Below are 21,950 nucleotides of genomic sequence, written 5' to 3'. Positions count from 1 at the left end.
TTTTATAAACTATTTTAGCAAACTGAAAATTGAGAATAATTCATTTAAAGGAAAAACTGACATCTACCAAAAATCTGTACACGTCATACCTATTGGTAACATATTATAAGACATTATTTTAAAATAAGAAATATATGAAAGTATTCCTTGTCACTTCTCTCACTCAACTTTGTACTGGGAACTTGATATGTGACAGAAGAGGTTTGAAAATTAGTCTGTTGTTCAATAAATGATCCTGGTGCAACTGGTTATCTACAGGAAAATATAAAATTAGATTACTACCTCACATCTAACTTGCAGAACCAATTCAGGCATAAAATATAAAGGAAATGAGTATACAAATAATAAAATTTTCTTCAGAACCGTGTATAAAATACCTTAATGAATTTGTAGTAGAAATGGATTTGTCAAACAAGTTTTAGAAAGCATTAGTCATCAAGATGAATAAATTCAACTGTATTGCCATTAAGTAATTTTGTGCATGGACACACACATAAATAAAAGATGTCATGACAATACAAACTACAGACTACTAGGTAATTTTGCAACACATATAACTACACAAAGACTATGAAAAATATTTGTTTAGAATGAAAAATTTTATAATAACACATCAAAATGACAATAACAACAATAAAACAACAGAAAAATGGACAATGGATATCTATAGGACATCCGTTCATAGAATTCAAAAAAACCCAAATGGGTAAATAACCACATGGCCTCCCTCAGTAGTACACTTTTTAATATAAGAATTATATTTATATTTATTATGTAATATAAACAATTTATAAAGAAATATTTTCATAAATGTATTTATATAGAAAAATAGAAATTAATCCTCAATAAGATGACTTTTCACACCTATGTCATTGACAACAATTTAACATTGAGACAATTCCTAATGTTTTTGGAGAAATGAAGAACTGCAGCCCTCATACATTGCTGATAGTGCATTGATAAAACCATTTTGGAGGTAATGGAAACATTATATAGTAAAGCAGAAGTTACTTTATACTCTATGACCTGTATTCCAATTCCTGATGAAATTGCATTGAAAAACCTCTTACAGAGAGGTGGGAAAAGACTTTATAACGATGCTCTTAGTAACAACGTACAATCGTGAAAAATCAAAAATGTTTTACAATAAAAAATGTTTAAAATGTTCATCAACAGTAGAATTATGTTATATTTAAATCACAGAATACTACATTATGGTTAAAATGAATGAACTATGGTGACATATATTCAACACACAAAAGCCTCAGTAACATATTAAGCAAATAAATAGATTGCAGAAAATATGCACAATATACTAGTTAAAAAGTTTTCAGTATTTCAAAATTATGTTATTATTTAGTAAAACATATATATGAAAGTTAAAATAGAAATCATCGTGATATACACAAACAAAATTCATTTGGAGAGGAAAACATAAAATTAGTGAGATCAATGTATAATTTTTTAATGCAAAAATATAAATTCTAAAATTATCTCATTTCTTCATAAATCATTTGGTATACCTCCAGAGATATACATATATCATTGCTTTTTAATCTAGAAATCTATCTGCACTTTCTTTATATTATGCATTGCCTTGCTAATACAGCAGGAATACATAAACTCCTTGGGCAAATTAAAGAAGGCTACTAATCCATTAACTCTCTTTTCAAAGGGAATTGGAATCTTTGTTCCTTTCCTTTTGAATATGGACAGGAGGCCTGCACTGCCCAATAGAATACATGAAAATGATGTTATTTCAGTTATTGAGCCTTGGTATTTAAAAACTAGCAGCCTCCACTTTCTGTCTCTGAGAATCATAAGCAGCCTCGTACGAAATCTTACTCTACTAAGAATATTATGATAGAGCGAACACATGTAGGCACTATGGTAGATAGTTAATGTTGCACCAAGCCTTCCAATTGTCTCTATGAAGGAACTAGACTTTTCAGTGAAATTATCTGGGACTCTTCAGACCAGCCATTCACTAGCTAACTCCTAAAAAGTGGCCTCAGTAAAATCCATACAGAGCAGAAGAATCACCCAGCTGATTTCTGTAGAATTCCGTTACCCTAAAAATTGTGTTAAAATAAAGTAGTTGTAATTTTTTGCACAAATTTGGAAGTAATTCAGTAGAGTACTAGAATAACTTTTTTAAAAATACTTAACTTTAAATACTTAAACTTGTTTGCTCAATATTAACTAATTATGGTTAAGGCATAAACAGCTTTTCTACTGTCTTATAGATGATATTCCCATGCCAAAAAATATAATACTATTTTGAATTATTTTAATAGACATTACTTGTTATAAAACATTATTTTCCTTTCCCATTATATTTTACTTATAATCTATTCACAAGTCAATGATAGTTATGCTAGTTGCTCCTGTATCAGACATATGAGTCCCTCAGTCTTTCATTTGTTAGTATTTCTTTGCCCAGTCTCATATATCTATTATTTGCCATAGATTGTACTGTCTTTGTAAACCTTTAAATATATTTTTTTTAGAGGGGGAGTAGTTCTGAAGTTTACATGCCATGTACAGGAATTAGCAAATGCCAAGCCCCTAAACAGAAGCAAGCTCAGTGTGAAGAACAAAGGAAAAGTAAACATCATGTGGGTTTGTGGTGAGAAGACAGAGATGCAGGACAAAGTGGCATATGGAACATGTTAGAAACTTTGCATTTTATTAAAAACAATGGAGAACGTTTGGATGGTTTCAAGGAGGAACATGAGACTGAGTTTTGTTCCATAATGATTCCTCTGGCCTTGGTAAAGAGAATAGATTTGTGAAGTGATTTTTCTACTTCCTTGCTGCCAGCCTCAGTTCCTATAGCTCAATCTGGTTCTCATGTTGTGCAGCCTCATCTTGGATGGATTCAGTTTACTTCTAATCATCTTTTGTGTACTTATAAACCTGTGCACTCATTTAGTGTATTATGCTTGATCATAAATAGGGTTGGAACAGAATAGCTATACTCTGATATTTATTGGTTCCCAACCTGAAACTTTAATACTTACCTTGTGTTATGTTCTAATTCTTCCTGATCAGGGTGAAGAATGATTTCTCAAACCCTCAAGATGTTCCCAAGATGATTTTATAACATTTCTCTATGTAATCTATATTTGGTTTCTAAAATAATTAGTTCTTGACAAGGATAAACAAACCTTACAGGGTTCTTCATAACTTTCCCAAACATGGAGTAATTTAAAGGAATCAACTATGTGCCATGTGTAGCAACCCTCATGCTAGAGCCAAGGAAGTCTTTTATTTAAGACATTAATGGGGTTTTTAGTTCTAAAGAAAAAGATAAAATTTAAAGATCTATAATTTTTTAAAAAGAAGTTATCAGTTTCAATTAAAAATTATTTCTTGTAGATTCAGTTTCAGGTCTTATATTTTAGTCTTGAACTCATATTGAGTCTTTTTTTGTATACATTGAGCAACAGAGATCTAGTTTCATACTTCTGCGTATGGATATCCAGTTTTTCTGCACCATTTATTAAAGAGAATGTCCTTTCCTCAATGAATGTTCTAGGCACTTCTGATGAAAATTAGTTGGCAGTAAATGCATAGAGCTTCCTCAGAAAAGTAAAAATAGAACTATCACAAGATCCAGGAATCCCACTACTGAGTATATATAACCAAAGAAAATAGAATTAGTATAATAAAGAGACATCTGCACAGCCATGTTTATTGCAGCACCATTCACAATAGACAAGATATGGAAATCAACCTAAGTGTCCATCAACAGATGAAAGGATAAAGAAAATGTTATATATATATATATATATATATATATATATATATAAAAAACAAAGTACTATTTAGCCATAAGAAAGCTATACAAAATAACAAAATACTGTCGTTCATGGCAACATGAATTAACTTAGAGGACATTGTTAAGTGAAATAAGTCAGTCACGGAAAGACAGATACTGCATATTCTCATTCACATGGGGAAACTACAAAGTTGATCTCGCAGAAGTAAAGAATATAGTCTATTCGTAATTTACTTAGGCACAGATGTCTGACTGATTTTACTTGAACTATGGAAAATTTTATTATTACTGGCCAATTTAGAAGAGAGGGAATGACTTCATAGGGGAGTTATTGACTATCCTAAGAAATGAGGCAGAGGGAATTCAAAGAATTGTTTGAAAAAATTAAATACAAATATATATATATATATGTTATATCATGTACTTTATATAATAATACTTAAAAATACTCTATAAGGTCTAAACATATCCTTATAGAAAGCAATCAATCAGAGATGGTTTTAAGCACTAAAAAGTAAAAAGAAACTTCCAAGGAAAAACATTTTCAAAAGACTCATGTTACAATAAGAATGAATTGAACATAAATGTTTTTCATTTTCCCTTCATCTTCACCATATTTGCATCTTGAAGTGTGAAGCTAATCCATAAAATATATTTTCATCATTAAGTAAATATGTAACATTTTTTTAAATCACAAAGAAAAAGTGGTGTCTCCTTCATCAGCAGAACAGTTTGACTTTCACTCCTCTATGTTCAAAGTGTAATATAGCTTCCTGACATCAGTGAAAATAAATTTCCACTAAAATTATACAACTAACATTTATTAAGTGCTTGCCAGAGCCAGACGCTACCTAACTGGCTTTATGTATTAACTTATTAATTCTTCACAAAACAGCCTACGACTCTCATGATAATGAAATTGATTTACCACACAGCTAGTAAGTAGCAGGAATAGGATTTGAACCCAGCAATGCTGGCTCCATGTTACACATGAGCAACCACTCTCCTTTACTACCTTTTGCTAAGTGTAATCAGATAACTAAAGAAAGTCTTTATTAAAATTAGCACAATGAGCAATTTTTCACTACATTATGATTAAGATCTATAAAGTTGCTGGGTTTGTGAGAAGAATTTGACTCAGCTTTATCCTTGACAATAGCATAGAAATTCTATTACTATCTGTTTAATGAGGGAAACATGTCGTAAACTGTCGTCCACAACACCTCCCTCACCTTCACGGCTAATCAATGGACCAATTTTGTTTAATCTACTTCCAAATTATTTTTTACAAATGATCCAAACTTTTTCATTCCTATTCTTTTAATTCAAACCTTTATAATCAATTGCCATGAAAATTGATGTGCTTCTTAACAGTTTCCACAAATCTGGATTTTTACCCTGACAGCATACAATTTTCAAATGGTTTTCAGTAATTTTTAAAAAATCCATATTTGATCAGAATAATTCTTCTCTCTAAAAGCATTTAATGGTTTTTCACTTCATGCAGAATAATCTCATAACTCTTCACAGTGGTGGCTGAAATCATCTGCAGTTGGTTCTTACTATTTGCAATGATTATGTTCTACAAAGTTGTTGCAAATACTAAATTAGTCAATATACAGTCATTGCTCCTAGAAGAAATACAGGTTACATTCCTTCACGTTTCTGGTCACAACATTGTAATCACAGTCCTTTTTTGGTGTATTTCCATTTGAAGACATATTAAAATATATTTTTAAAAGTAATAACTTGGTCTCTGAGAGATTCCAAAGTCCAAAGCCAGAGACTTTGGAGGCCGTTTGCCTGATATAAATGCATTCACCAATGTCCTTGTAAAACAAGCTACTTTCCTCAACTTTGGAAACCTACTCTTCCACATAAATATTTTCCAGAGCTGAGTTTAACATTTTAAACTTAGCAGGCTTTTAACATTTTAGCTGAGCAGGATTTAATATTTTCCTGACCCTAGATAACATGACCAAAATTTATTTGGCTTTCAGCCTCGTAACAATGCTGTCCATTAATTTTCATCTCGTGACAATTTTAGCCATGTTTCCATCTTTCCATAGATTCATCATACACTACAGGTGTTATTTAACACTTTTTTGGGATGGCATCTGTATAGATTAGATAATGTTTGCTTTTTTTCCTGGATGTACCATAATGTTAATTCATTAGCATTGAACTCATGATCAATAGGACTATAACTCACTCCTGAATAATGCTTCTATAATACATGTATTTCCTCCATAAGGAACAGCACAGACTTCTTGCTCTTAAGAACCTTAGATAGCACTTTAACACTATGCTTAGGGTTATTTTAAACTGTAAAATCACCAACAAAAAGCACAAAACTGTGAAAAATGTGGTACTGAATAGGCCACCAAAAAGACATATGTTGAGTATTCTCAACATATATGAATATATGAGAGCTGAAGCAACAAGACAGAACACAGTCTTATTCTCCCTAGGGAAAGCATGCATCCCTCAACTCAAATTCTTTGCTGCTTTGTGAATGTCTGCAAGTGACCAGGAAAACACTATGAGTATTGATTTTGGGGTTTCAAATACATTTTTAGCAAGTAAGAAAGTTCTCAGATAGGGAATCTGCAAATATTGAGGATCAATTGTATCTCACTTTCCAGTATCTTCTCTCACTAAATCTTTGTCTTTAACTACACCAGGTGCTACTATTTCTAAACTGTTTTTTCAGATTCTCTGGTGTTGAATCTCTGTTTAAGCTTATTCGTTGTCCTAAATGCCTTTATCTGACTTACTGTGCATCAAGTGCCTTACTCCAAGTTCCAATTAATTAACAATTTACTCTAAATTCTCGATTTAGAGTTTTTCTTCCTCTCTATGAGATTCTCAAAAAAAATTTATTTTGGCCACTGTAGTAGGCATTATAATAACTTCCTAAAGATGTCTATGTCCAATCTTACGAACCTGTAATATGTTACCTTATCGGGCAAAAGAATTGTACAGATGTGATTATGGTTACAGGCCTTAAAATGAGAAGTTTATCCTGAGTTAACTGGGTGGGCTCAATCTAATCACAAAAAAATCTTATAAGTGGGAGAGGAAGGCAACTGGGGAGGTCAGAGAGATTCAAGTTAGGAAATAGAGGCAGGAGAGATGCAAAGCATGGGAGGGATTTAGTTCACATTTGCTTTATTTAAAGGGAGGAAGGAGGCCATGTGTCAAAGCATATGGCACCCTCTAAAAGTGGGAAATAGCCCTCAGCTAACAGCTACAAGAAGGTGGGGTCCTCAGTGTTACAAACACAAAAATCTGGGTTCTCCCAACAGCTTCAATGAGCAGGAAATGGAATCTCCTTTATAAAGTCCAGAAAACAAAAATAAAAAAAAAACAATTAAAAAAAGAGCAGCTCTGCTATCTTGATTGTTTCTGGTAAGAACCATTCCAGTCTCCTGGCCCACATCACTATAAAATAGTAAGTTTATGTTGTCTTGAAACATGATATTTGTGGTTATTTTTTATAGTACCAATAGAAAACTAATATGCCCATAATGAAAGTAATTAGTAGATTCTACCCTATTTCAATTTCAATTCCCTATTCTCCAGAGTGTGATTCACCATGGAGCAGATGACAAATCTTATGTGCATTCAAACATTCAAAAGATAAGACACACACACATGCTCATACACGTGCTCCTATACACAGAAACATATTATGTTTATTTCATTGTTTCTTAATCTATAAAATTGAGCTATAATTTACTTCAATACCAATATTTCCTTCACTATTCATATGAAAAACTTGTTCTAGTGCTAACTTCCCATAAAATAAGTTAATAACATTGTTATTCAAACATTCGAACAAATTCCTTTGCGCTGCAAACATGAAGACAATTTATGCAATGATATAGAATATATTTAGTGAATTTAGACTAAATATGTCCATTCAATGAATTTTTATTTATGGTCCAAAATAGATGTAGCACCTGTTCTTATTAAATAATATGTAGCCCATTTAAGTCTTAAGTATTGAATCCTGAGTAAACTTAATTTTCCTCATACCACCTCAAGCTTTGGGATTATTAATTCCCAAACTCAGCTTTTAATTTTCAAGTTTTAAACCTGAAAAACTACCAAGACATTAAGCCCGCTAGGAACAAATACTTTCATTTTATCCCTGACTCATAGTTTACCCTTTTAGGAGACTGATGAGATTTCCATATTTTTGTTTTTCTTGTTTTCAATTGTGAAAGGTAGAGACTTCATTCATTGGCTCCTGCTTTCTCTGCCACACACTTCAAAATACCAACACATTAATAGTTCCGAATGTGTCATCATTACCACAGCTTCACTGCTTTACAGAGGCTGCTCAAGTCCTCCAACCCAACTACTGCAATATATCCTTATTATGATTTCCCTATAGTCACTCCAACTTGCTGTAGGGTCTCCAAAACTAACATACATGTTCTCCCAAACTAATACTTCGCCACACATTATCTGTTTTTTTCAGTAATGTAGTTATTATACTTCATTCTCTCCATTTACCCACTTATCACAATTAATGAAAGTCTTTGATTTCCCTTTTGTACCCTCTCTATATGGAATTAGAACATGTATGGTAGAATTGGGTCGCAGAATCTGAGTGGCCACCTGTGAAAATGATCCTTTTTCACTGACCAGGAACCACTTACTCAAGATAAGAACACAACAATTTTATATTTGCTTTTAATTAGTTTCTAAAGTCACTGACGGAATTGTGAAAAAAAAAAATCTGGATGTAACTTTTGTCTCTTCTGCCCTTATCAGATCTACATTTTAGAACTTCATGCATCTGGTAATAAGTTCTGTAGACTTCCTTAATATTTCTTCATAAACTCTGTTCCAGAGACCTTACTATACCTCTGGAGTTACCAAGATACACTGAACTGAGCGAAAGGAGGGACAATTCTTCAGAAATTCTCTATTTATAGGGCTTGCATCTCTCTATGTTTAGGGACATAGATGTTGGAAAATGACACAGCAGTCCATGAAGTTATTCTGTGAGATTATTTTCTGCCTAGTAAATAATTATTTAAGAAAAAAAACAATTACTGACAAACTTTTATGTAACTCACATTTTAGCTATATTAATGCTTCATTCAACTCAGTCTGCTTCTTGTATCTACAATGTATTTTACTGTGTTCCAGATGAGTAGCTAAATCTCCACCCTAACAAAGTTTTCTGTTCAGTGCAAATTCCAGTCACAAAGATAAAATATTTGTGGTTTTGCTAGGAAACAACCAGCCATCTAGTTTGTTCTAAACACAAGATATGGAAAGAAGTTAAAAGTGAAATCTGAGTGTCTTGGCTGAAATTTCCTTATTAATGTCAGATAAGAGAAGTCTGCATTTACATTTGTAAAACAGGAAAACTGAAGATTTTAAAGTTTTTTTGAGAAAAGAGTGTTGTGATCAAATCTTACTTTGGGAAGATTGATGAGACAGTATAAATGATACACTGCCAAAAGAAGTTATGAGCATATTTTCTCAGGAGTTATTATTTTTCACTAATCTTAGGAGTTTATTGAAATAATTCAGGGGACATGCAGTAGGAGTTCTGGCAATGGGAATAGAAAAAATAATCTAATGACAAAATAGTACAGAAGTTAAATAGACAAAACGTGGTGACAGATTTGATGACAGAGTGAAGGAAATGGATAATTAAAGCATAACTTCATGGTTATAAATATGAGTGACTTAAATATTAGTAACTTTTTCAACAGAAATTTGGAAGTCATAAGAAGTGTTTTTATAAAGGAAAAATGATCTGTTTTGCTTTGGGCCCAGTGCCAAGTATCTGAGTGAGTGAAAAAGAAAGTCACCTAAATATTTGTATTTTTTTCTCTCTTCTAAAAATGTTCTGTTAGTGTGTTTTTATATATGGTTGGTTTGTGATGTAACAGTGATAGTTGCCATAGGTATTTGGCAACATGTCTGTGGTTAGTTCAAATTCTCTAAATTTTTAGCCAAATAATTTATTTGTCATGACTGTAAAATGCTAAATTAGATTGTTAATTGAATCTGCAGATACTTTTAACAGTCATATTTAGTGCTTTTGGCAGTAAAAATGCTTAAAAACCGGTTTAAGGAAGAATAATACGCCAAAATTTTTAAAGAAAATAATAGCATAGAGAAAGACTGCAGACGTTTGTATGTTGTATAACACTCAGTTCCCCCAGTGTGCCTAAATATTCATCTTATTGACAATAATTCAATCCAAATCTGCCATGCCATAGGCTGTACACTGCATTGTACACTGTTATATAATAATACTAAAATGGTCAAAATTTACATGCTAATGAGCTTTTGCATTGCTGTATTTTGTCACAAGTAATATTCTGTAGTGTTTTAGAATTATTTTATAATCGTTTGTACTTTATTTGAAATATAGAATATCAGAAATCTGACATTTCACATAAAATTTATTTAAACTTTCTTCCTGCTATTATTTTTTTCTAATTCTAAAGAAAATCTTAAATTGAAAGTATTAATATGTAAGAAGTAAAAACGCAATTTTTCTTTTGCAAACCTGTTTCGAGTTTTGAGAACACTGTCTCATGCCACAGAAAGTTATAGAGAACAGTAGGTAATCTCTCAGACATTCCAAATCACTTGTAAATTAGCACATTGGTATGATTGTTTTCATATATTATTCTATATTTGTTTGACCCCTGGAGTGGACATTTACTTAAGAGCAGTAGGGGTGGCACCATCATCAACTAAAGTGCCCTTCTCAGCAGGGGAAAGAAAAGTCTTTCCTTTTCTAAATACTTGATTTTTAGCTTAATTCTGCTGATGTTGTTTATGTGAAGATTTTTTATAAAATAACATTGGTATTTTAATACTCACTATTTATTAAGTGAACATTGTGAAAATAGACGACAGAAATATTTCTAGCATCTCTAAGGCAATGGTTCTTACTCAAGTACTATCTAATGAGATTTAAATGGTCAAATGTATATTCAATTTTTAAATTTGAAGACGCAACTGTATGAAGATATTGGCTACATTTATAGGCTACTGCTAAATGGGATTAAGGGAGGTTGTTTATAAACTTTTTTATTCATTCATTTTAATTAAATACTGAATTTAAGAATGAGCAAAGAGCTAGGCAGTGTTTACTGCCATAAAAAATAAAACAAAGTATTATTCTATGGACATATTTTTAATTTTGCATAATTTCAAAAGATAAACATTGTTCTTATGACTCATTAAATAATTCAGCATTACTGACAATATAAACAGTGTGGTTTGATTAATTTCCTATTAGGACAGGATTTCTTGAATTCAGAACATAGCCTTTATTAAATTTGCCAGCAAATCTAGTGCCAGCATTAAGCCAGTGTGTAATGTCAAGATCATCTCTATGAAGAATTGGGTATGAGAGAAATCAGCACAGTATGAAGCCCATAGGTATGCAAAGATTATTTTCATTGCTTATCGTGCAGTAAAATTATGGTTTAATATGTTCACTGCTTTAAAAGAAAAAGCACTCTGTTAAATTATATGAAAAATTTAAATTAAAGGTTCAGTCTTCACCAGTAAAGAGTATAAGTTGCTAATGTGTACAATCTTAGGTAACAATAAAAGAATTATAAGACTGTTGTTGAATTCAGAATAGCCAATTTATTAATAAGTATCATAAACTTTGAAATTTTGCATAACATTTGAGCCACTCATTCCATTCATAAAAATTTATCTTGAAAACATAAGTGTATAATTGAACAAAGACTTAGCCAAAAAAATTTTTTTCATTGAAATGTTGCTAGTCTGTGAATAATCAGAAAACAATCAAACATATAATCCTGGGGTTGATTAAAATACATTATATACAAAAAATGAAATGATAACTTATCTAAAATAAAAAATTTACAACATCAAATCTAATATTTTTAAGTTAAAAATAGCAGGTTGTTTATACTTAAATATGGATGGATAAATAAAATGTTTAAAATATCTTTAAGTTAAAAATAGCAAGTGGTTTTCTGATTAAAATGTTGACAGTGATATCTCTGGGTGGTAGTAATAAAACAATTTGATTTTCATTTCCTTGTGTTCTTTTGTATATTTGATTTCAAACAATCTTACTAGGAGCATATATTTCATTTTTAATGAGAAAAGAACAACACAAAAAAGAAAAAAAAATATATATATGTAATTACATCAACCTAGACAGTATATCAAAATACCAGACATAAATTAATTGTTCTAAAATATTTTCCACAGGATTTTACATTAAAAATATTATCAGTTTTATACTGTGGCTTATAAAGAAACAGACTTTGAAGAATTATTGGTATCTGGATATGTAGAAAAATGGGAAATACATTCTAAGTGGGCAGAATTCTGCTATAAAATGACAGAGATGAAAAAGCCACAGGTTTGTTTAGAATACTATGAGCAAAATAATAGAGTATAGTGGAAGTTCAGTGAGATAAGTAGATTGTGACCAATTATGGAGGGTCTTTAATGCCCAACTAGGGACGGAAGCTTTTACCATAAGTTATGTGACCCCTGTCTACCTCTGTAACCTCAACTTATACTACTTTCCTTATTGACTCATGTTCTCAGCTATATTTATCTCATTTCTGCTCTCTGCCAAATCTCTGTCCTACTTCAGGGCTTCGTGCACCGACTGGCCTATGTGCCTGGAATGCCCTTCTCTTTGATCATCACATGGCTGGCGACTCTCAAATACACAGATCTCAGCTTGTAGGACACCTCCATAAAGAAGCCTGGCTTGACAACCCACCCAACTATTCATATACCACTGCATCCCTGTATTTTAATTCACTACAAAGCAGTTAATGCTATTTCATATCTCTTTCTCTCTCTCTTTACAATATAATCTTCTTGCAGGCAAAAACTTAGGCATCTTGTTCACTACTGTATCCCTAGGACCTACAGGGAAGCTCATTATATATTTGATGAGTAAATAAATGAATACATAAATACTAATCCATTTTCTAACAGAAGAAATAAGAAATATATGGTAGAGAGGAAAAAAGATAATTTTCTCCCAAAGGTAATATTCAGAAAAATAAAATAATGTAAATGTATCTTATGACTTTACCTCACGAACTACAGCAATTCGATCTACCTTATTCTTTTTTATATTATCATACAATTTCCTGGACTCCCTTAAATATATTATGAATATTACTAGTTTGATATTAAACTGTAAGTTATTTGAAAGCACAACTACGTTTTTCCATTGCCCCACTACCACACCCCAACACACTCACACACATGCTTATAATACCACACATAGAAACTGCTCTTGAGCATTTAGGGAGAAAAGGATATCAAAGCGGTGAATATCAGTGATATATGACCCACATATAAAATTAAATCTGAAAAGTAGGTATATTTTAGGATTAGCTTGTCTAAATGTTTAGGTGAAATATTGCCAGATTAAATTAATTTCAGAGCATGTATAGAGAATATTACATTTGTAATTAGTAGATCTTAAATATTATCTGAATGAATCTTAACAAGAATTCACAAACCTAGTTAGAATAATTAATATTAGACAATGTCAAAGGCATTTTCATTTTCTGAATATAAAGCATGAGCTATGGGCTCATGTTAGATATTTTTAATGCTTGAGCTATAAACCACCAAAGTTATGCTTTTTGTATGCTATATTTATTCACTGCCTGAGAAAGGCAAAAGTCAGACCACTGAAAAATTGTACTTTTTTGTAGAAGAACTTTTATCAAGCATTCATTTTGATCCTACTGCAATACTTTATTTTTCATAGGCCTTGATTGGAATCCTTGAAATTCTAAAGGTACTCTCTCAAAGACATTTTTCTGATAAACTATGACATCTAGACTCAAAAAACAATTCATTGTTGGAAATATTATTCCATTGCTTACACATATTTTAAGACTGTAAAATTATACATATAATTATTGGATATAATATATATGCAATTATATTATTATTATAATTGTATATAATATCCTTTATATACATGTATAGCCTTTATATATTACTGTTAGAGATAACAGAGTTCTTAGAAGTGAATTATAATTGTTAGATTTAAAAGCCCTATTAAAAGCCTTCTATACAACTTCTATGATAATATATTCTAATAATCCCTTTAATGATAATATATTCTAATATTCTTGATACTATATTTGTATGTAATTGTATATTGTACATGAGAACAATATCGTGCAGACATTCATAAGTTTCTAAATGCTAATTTAAAAAGTGCATTTTCTATGAACTTGCATATTCTATGTACCCCATTCAGCCAGGCAGAAAGTATGATACAGGTTACAAGAACTAGAAAAAGGGGAGAGAGTTATTGTTTAATGTGTAGAGTTTCTGTTTGGGATCGTGAAAAAACATTCCAGAAATGGATAGTGATGATGGCTATACAACATTATGAAGGTTCATAATTCCACTGAATTGCACTCTTAAAAATGGTTAATATAATAAATGTTATTTATATTTTTATCACAATCAGAAAAATAAAACAATTTTTAAGTATATTTTATGCTCTTCCAGAATTTTTACAAATTCTAGAAGAGTGGAAAAGCAAACTTGAAAACAGAAAACGTAGTAATCATCTAGCCCCTAAACAGGATCCTTATTTAACACATAAGAACTACAAGCCCAAGTTGGTTTCTTGTAATTCAAGCAGTCAGCGGCAAAATTGATTCTGATTCAATGACATCACAACCCACCTTCTCTTCAATAGGCCTAAATTGTCAACCAACGGGGTATCCCAGCAACATCACAAACTGAACATTAAAAACTGAACAAATGCTTGTTTCTCCAAATCAGCTCTTCCTTCTGCATTCCCTACTTTAACCAAAAGCACCATTCTTTCTCTAGGTACATATAGCCTCCCACAGCTTATCATCAACAAGTCCTATTCTTGAATTATCCCCCAAGTATCCTGAGTTTTTGCATTTCTTTTTGTTGCCCTGGCCCTTCTTAAAATCAGAAATTGCACCTCACCTCCTGCCATTGACAGCTCAACCGGCATCTGACATTACATGAAAACATAGTGTACTCTCCTATTCCATTCCAAAGTCAATCTTTTTGTTTAGCTCCTATGAAAACTATACACATTTCTCTGAACCTAACTCTAATATCCCAAATACGGTTTCCTTCCCATATTTTTATATAAAAATTATTTATTGAATGTCAAGCATGACACACTGCATTTTTTAGGTTCCAAGAGATTTTATGGTAAGCCAGAACAGATATCAGTCCTGCACTTAGGTAGTCTATAATTATGAGAAACAGACTAATGTAAACCAAGTAATAGTAAACCACTTGAGTGTTACTTCATTGCAAATAAGACCACTGTGTGAAATGCTGAATTTCCAAATAAAATAAATCACGAGGATAAACCTAAGATTATGGATATTTCAGGGTAGTAGAAATTGATGTGAAAAAATAGAACTTGAGTAAGCCTGCAAACTCATCATGACCAAGACATCCTAGGTAGTAGTGACCAGGCCTCAGGAAGGACTAGCAACAGACCAAGGATAGAGCTCATCACCGGGAAGGTGACTAAATGGATCTGAAAGGAGAAAAAATAAAAGAAATAGAAGTAAACCCTATTCAGTACACATTTTTCATAAAACTGGAAAAATCTGAATAATCAAGTTACGGTGGTGACAATTTAAAAATCATAGGTTAGCTGTCTCAGAAATTTCTCATTACTTGAATATGTGCAGTGGGAGAGAAATGCATGTTACAACAGTTTTTCATTGATGTAAACTAGTGGAAACATTGTTTATATTTTAATATATAGTGGCCTCTTTATTTAACTTTGGTCCTTAAAATGAGGAAGCACCTGTAGTATGACTTTTTCTTCATATTTTATTTGATAAATTAAATTTATTACATTGTGGAATGTGGTGCTAGTACTTCCTGTGCTTGTACATATTATTTAAGGCAATAATGGTAAGCAGAATATATTCCTTTTGAGAGCATAAGAATGACATTGATATGAAACTTGAGGAGCTTCAAGACACTGAGATCAAGATAAAACATGAAGAAATTGTTCATCTATTTTATTTCTTCTAATAAATGTTAATTCCTTCATTATATCAATATTTTTAAAAAATAGGTTAATAATAAATACTTCACTTTGTATCAACATTATGATGAAATAACTTTTTTCTCCATTTCTAAGTAAAGCAAAAAGAATGTAATTATTAGGAGAATGAAAAAAAGAGTCAAAAGGCTCTACCCTTAGGTAAAGAAGGGCCGCAGTAAGAAGGAAGTAAAATGTCCAGAATCACCTGAGTCTGTAAAGCAAAAGAAGAAAAGAAGGTCACCGAATCTTCTAAATTTCTTAAAATTTAGAAATTCTTTCAATTGCTGTTTGTTACATCTGGCAGTTTGCCTGGAGAGCTTTCTGGTACATTCTAAAAAAGGGAAGGAGTATAAGCGCACTGAAGAGTTGGTGTCAACCTTCACGCTCACCCATTCATTCTCTCTATTCAGCCAGACAGAGGAAGCCTCCCAACTGAAGTCATCCTGTGCACTTGCCTAAAAGGTTTCGATGTGGTTCTGCTGATAAGTAGCACTAGCTGGAGAATAGGTGGTAGGAGAAAAGGAGATGTCATGACTGTGGGCTTCCGGCTTCCTGCCCTGTGTCAGAGGCAGTGGTTTTAACAACAGCAGTGACAACATAGCTCTAGGAGCCTCAGTAGCAGGGTTTTGTGAGCTCTGGATAACACAACCTTCCTGCTCCTGCAGTCATTTTAAGTAATCAATTTCCTATATTAATTCCATTTGCCGTGAGAATACACTCAAAAGCACTTGTGGCTGCAGTCTTTACCCTGAGATAACTTTGCCATGAAATCTTTTCCTTTTATTATTATTTTCCCATCACTCTAGTATATCAACTTTGGAAACAAAAGACATCATTCTATTCATAGCATTCTGTTTTAAGTAGTGGTATTTCCGTTTACAAAACATAGTAATTCATGATCGCTGAAAATGTCAAATCCAAGAAAATGTAGCACTCCTACATGTGATGTTAACATTGCTCTCGAACAGTTGTTGGCCAAAGATTCATTTGATGAGTTCTATTTTTCTGAAATGGTTGATTCTGATGATTCAGATGATTCTGATGTTAGTTCTGTTTATAAATAACTCCAAGAACCGTTTGCATATTTTATTTTCACATTGAAAATCAATCAGATTTGCTTCAGCCTTCAAAAGCATGTTTGTGTAAAATTAAATGAGCACTGGCAGAGAGCTGCACTTTTTTTCTAAACGGGAAAAGGGTTAAATGTCTGAATTTGTTACTACGATTAACTTCCCAAAGTCCCTCAATTCAATGTGTTTGCTTCAGCTGCTCAGAGTGGCTTTAACAACTATTGGTTGGTTGGCTGGGAGCGGGACATAACAGTGAATTACATCAAATGAGCTTAAGATGCCAAAATTTCCTGATGATAATATATTACTAAAAGAAAGATCCAAAGGCATATGGAGATACAAATATTGAAGTGCATTATTGTTTAATGTGCGACCCTCCCACCAGTCTCCCATTATCTCCCAAATTTGAGAGATGCAGGAATGAGACAGGTTCTGACATTCTTAGAAAATCTCATGATTGCTCTCTGCAGGTCAGAGATAAAGGGGGAAGATGCTACCATTGAAACATAAGTTTCTGGGATGGCAGAGGACACAAGATAGGACCTCACTACCTCATCACCTGAAGTAGGGTGAGCACAGCTGCTATAATGGAGAACAGGTCCAGAGCAGTCATCAGAATATTTTCACCCACTGATATTTTTGGCAGTAGCTAATTAATCACTAGAAATAAAATAGAGGATAAGCCTTTTAAATAATCTGTTAATGAATAATCACAGAGAAACACTAGGACTCATGAGCAGACGTCTAATTTCAGTCACCATAATGGAGAGTCTCATTCCTTCAACCAAGTTTCTATTCCAGAGCTATGTCATAGAGCCAAACCCTTTAAATGAAAAACCAGAAAGTCCACTTAAAGAAGGACACTGAAATGTTTTACCAAGAAACGTCTGTAAATCTTCCTTAAAGTTTTCCCTAAAGGGACTCAGATCATTTATCAACATGGCTACATACACACTGGTAAAAGAGAGAATACACCATTCAGAGATCTACGAACAGTGACACTGAGTTGATTTAATTTCTGGGTACCAAAAACACTACTGGAATCAACTGGCCAAAGTTTAGGCTTTTGGAAATTGGCAGATAGAATTATGGCCTGAGTTGTTCTCTCAGTGGACCCAGTGAATTTTTCAACCCATCCTAGGGTAATTCCCCAAGTTGCTGAAAGCAACAGTTGGAATAAACAAATTCATGGAAACCCTTATAACCTGCACCCTCCTAAACCCCTCCACATCAACATGGTCAACCAAAGGCCATAACACATACAAGAGGAACGAAAGTGAGATGGGGGATTAATAGAAGATAGTGCATTCAGGAAAACTAGCGCTGGAGACCTTTATCCATTCTGTTTTTAAGATAGAAATTAAACTCCAAGTAATAGAACAGATTGGCACCTATATGGATAAAGTAACACAGGCTAAATTAGTGGTAAGTTTCTTTTGTTGGTGAGAAGTCAAGAGTAGACCTGGGGGTATATAGCTAGGAGATCGTGGGAGGTATTCCCACAGGCAGCCTACTTCATTATTGACCTTAAACATGAACACACTCTCCATAGACAATGTTCCAAATAGCTACTTTAACAATGTTTGACAAAAGTGATAAGTCTATTTTGCCAAAAGCCCCTGTTGGGCAACATTTTATTTTTATTATCAACCTGTCTTTTCCTCTGTTTTTCATCTAGCTGCATTTAATTTCCTTGAATAAACTCGTTGTGGTCACTGCAAAGACAATCCCATGATATTAACAAATGAAAATAGTATAAAAGGACATATGTCTTGTTAGCTGTGTTCCTTCAAAGGACTTCAGGGCCTAAGATAGAACCCAGAGTATTATTGTGATTAAATGAAAACCACTCAGAGGAAAGAAACAATTTTAAAATGTCGCTCAAGCCATCCCTGTTGGTTTCAATTGCCCAGAAATTCAGCGGTATGAAGCTGTAGCATATGGTTTTGTATCCCTTAGTGCTGATATCATCAGCACTAAGCATCAGCCAAGGTGTTAGTTAACAAATAAAATACAACAGTCCGATTATTCCAACAATGCCGATAAATATTGTGAAATAATAAATTATTACGTCTCCAGTGCAGCATTTACTTGTGATATGCTGTCTGAATCTCACCAAATTTTAAACATTTGTTGATTTTTAATAGTAAGTAAGTCACACACATCATAAGTCCTTATAGTAAATATTTGGCTTCACAATATCAAAAATTGAAATAAATTTTCTATTGGATTTATGCAGAATTTTTAAAGAACAAAATATAGAAATAATAATTCAGAAAGAAAATTACAAGTTTAACCAAAAGAAAATTACAAGTTTAACCAACCACATGAAACACAAACTCCTTGGATAAGGATTATGAAACATTTCAGAAAGTTAAAAATATACTTTAATTTGTCTATGGATACCTACTTCATTTCTGCAGAATCATTTATTTTTGCTCAAAATTAAAAATGTATTATTTTAGAAATGATTTGGACTCTTGAAAATAATGAAATGTTCAATGAAGCGTTTAAAATTATAATATATAATACTACAGTTATATTATAACTATACTATATATATATAATGTGTGTGTGTGTGTGTGTGTTTGTGTGTGTGTATAGTCTCAACTAAGTCTCAAGTATCTTACAGGGCCTTTCTCAAATGACAGCCCATCTAATCCTAACAACTCTGTGAGGTAAGTATTATTTTTGTATTTTACAATTGATAAAATTAAGCCTGAAAAAAATACATCAGCTTAAGTAATTTGTTTGAGATAGAAATTTTCATAGAATAGAAAATATGTGGGCTCATGTCCACATGACCAGGACCTGCCAAGTTCATGTAGGATATAAGACTGTTGGACTTTTTCTTTTTGTCGCTGATTCTTTCCCAACTCATTGAATCATTTTAAAACCCCTCTATTTGTTTTCCTTTCCCTCTATCTGCATCTTCTAGGGTGTAAATGGAATGGGTTAACATAGATAATCGGCTCACTACAAGCAGAGCTGGTTTGCAAATAGAAAACTTTTATTATTTTGTGAGAACAAACATCTTGATCAGGAAATAGACCAATTGAAGACCTTTCCTTGAAACACTACAAGGATGAGTTTGAAAAGAAATATTTCTTGCTCTGTTCCTTCCAGCCACTGTTGCATTCATCAACAGGAATAAGTTTTAAAATCTCCTTAAAAAGGACCTTATAAAAAATAATTTATAATTTTAAAATGTATTTAAAATCACAGATGCCCTGAACTCTACATATGACACAAAGTAATATTACTTCACTAAAGTCATACATGAGAAATAGAATTTTAATATATAAATAAATTATCTTAATAGTAGACTTATCAGATCTCAGTTTGCTGCTTTGTGATGCATAAGCTGCTATTTTATTGCTTTGATTGCTTTTCTAAAGATGATTTTCACATAAATGATAACAAGTGCCTTCAGTTACAAGCAGCACATAATAAATACTCATTACACAGCATGAATACCTGCCATTGCCCTCTGTTAAACTATCATTAGTAAATAGTCCCTAGTCACCAGAGTACATTTCTCCTGTTCACCATGGTGGTAGTTTCAAACTGTGCATTCTCAGTAGGTGTCATAAGACAACAGACTTCTCAGCTTTGTGGCAGGATAATGTTTATTACATCATGGCAGAGAATGAAAGAAGGTCAGTTGGTCCAGACCTGCCCTTGCAGCTTGTCAGCTGTTATATTTTAATATAGGGCGCTTTGGATCTGGCGCTAAGTGTCACATGGGCTTGGGGGACATAACTAATGAAAAAAATCAATGGCCAGTTGTATTTGAAATGTCAGAGAGAACTCAGAAAATATCTGAAATGTCAAAATGCACTTGAAATAGGATATAGTGATCCAAAGGCACAGAAGTAATTTAGGGTTTTATACACAAAGGCCCTGGAACAGGGCAATGAAAGTCCTTCAGTAATCTGTAAGTCTGTAGTGTACTAACTACTGTATTTGGTTCAGTTCCAAAAAGTTCTCAAGAAAATGGATAGACTTTAAAGTGGAGAAACAGTGATAATTATGGTGAAGTGACTGGCATTCTGAAGTAAGATAAAAAAGTAATGATGAATTCCCCAATTCTGCTAGCCAGGTCACTTAAATGAAAGCGATATAAGCCCTTTCAAATGAGTTAGCTGAAAAGAGGTTCTATGATATGGCTAGAGATACCATGGATCCAAAGTAGAGGCAGCTTCCTGGGAAGTGGAAATGGAATGATGCCGTGGATAACGAATTATGTATTCTGTCTTTCTCTAGGGGACTACAGTGTTTCTGCACCTCTGATTTTCTCAGCAAATCTGATCCATTCTCCTCTATTCGGGAGCTTCTCTCGCTGTTTAGTTTTCATTAGATTGAGCATTACCCAAATCTACAAGTCCTTTTGGGAAAATACTGTCAACTGGCTACAATATTTGGGTACATTATTTCTGTGATAAATAATCTGATGGGCTTATCTTAGTTTCCAGATGAATCTCTTGTTGCTCAATTGAAGCAGGAGAGTGAAATTCTTCAATTACCTGAGAAGAATCAGCATTGAGAAGGACAACGGAGAATATGCTCCCTCAAGGTTGTACAGCTGTAGAATTCTGTATTTGCATCCCAGGCCTTTCAGCTCAGTGCCCATCATTACATGAGCATTTGGGACTCATTCCCGTGCTACTTTGAGTCAGTCACCTGTCCCTGTTAAAGAAAATTTTCTGGTGATAAAACTCTTCTAGGATATGTTTATTATTTTTATTCTTGGAGACTGAGTGTGTTAAAAGCCAACTTCTGACATGTAAATATTTCTAGTTACTGCCCATATCAGAGCACCAGCCTAGCCATAACTTTCTAACAACCTCAACTGCCCCCAGATGATGTGGGAGTTTGCAGCCTGACCACCCATAAAAGGACCACCCTGGTCCTTCTAGGATTCCCCAAGCAGAGTTTGCCAACAACACAGGGAATCCTTCTTATTCCAGGTACATTACTGCAATATCCGGGGTGTTTTTACTTTTAC

At 32.9% G+C, this 21,950-nt stretch overlaps 1 long non-coding RNA gene across 2 annotated transcripts in view; it reads left to right on the top strand.

The window, feature by feature from the left end:
- Window positions 1–21,670, top strand: part of LOC129058353 (uncharacterized) — a 55,899-nt gene extending 34,229 nt beyond the window's left edge. For both annotated transcript variants that reach the window (XR_008523461.2, XR_008523460.2), the window contains exons 4-5: window positions 19,575–19,620; window positions 21,411–21,670. This is a non-coding gene — a long non-coding RNA (uncharacterized LOC129058353). The remainder of the gene's footprint in view (window positions 1–19,574; window positions 19,621–21,410) is intronic.
- Window positions 21,671–21,950: the final 280 nt, after the last annotated feature.

The sequence above is a fragment of the Pongo abelii genome, chromosome 2 (assembly GCF_028885655.2).
Source record: "Pongo abelii isolate AG06213 chromosome 2, NHGRI_mPonAbe1-v2.0_pri, whole genome shotgun sequence".
Lineage (NCBI taxonomy): Eukaryota > Metazoa > Chordata > Mammalia > Primates > Hominidae > Pongo > Pongo abelii.
Note: the sequence above shows the minus strand (reverse complement) of the source record. Positions and strands in the feature narration are given on the sequence as shown.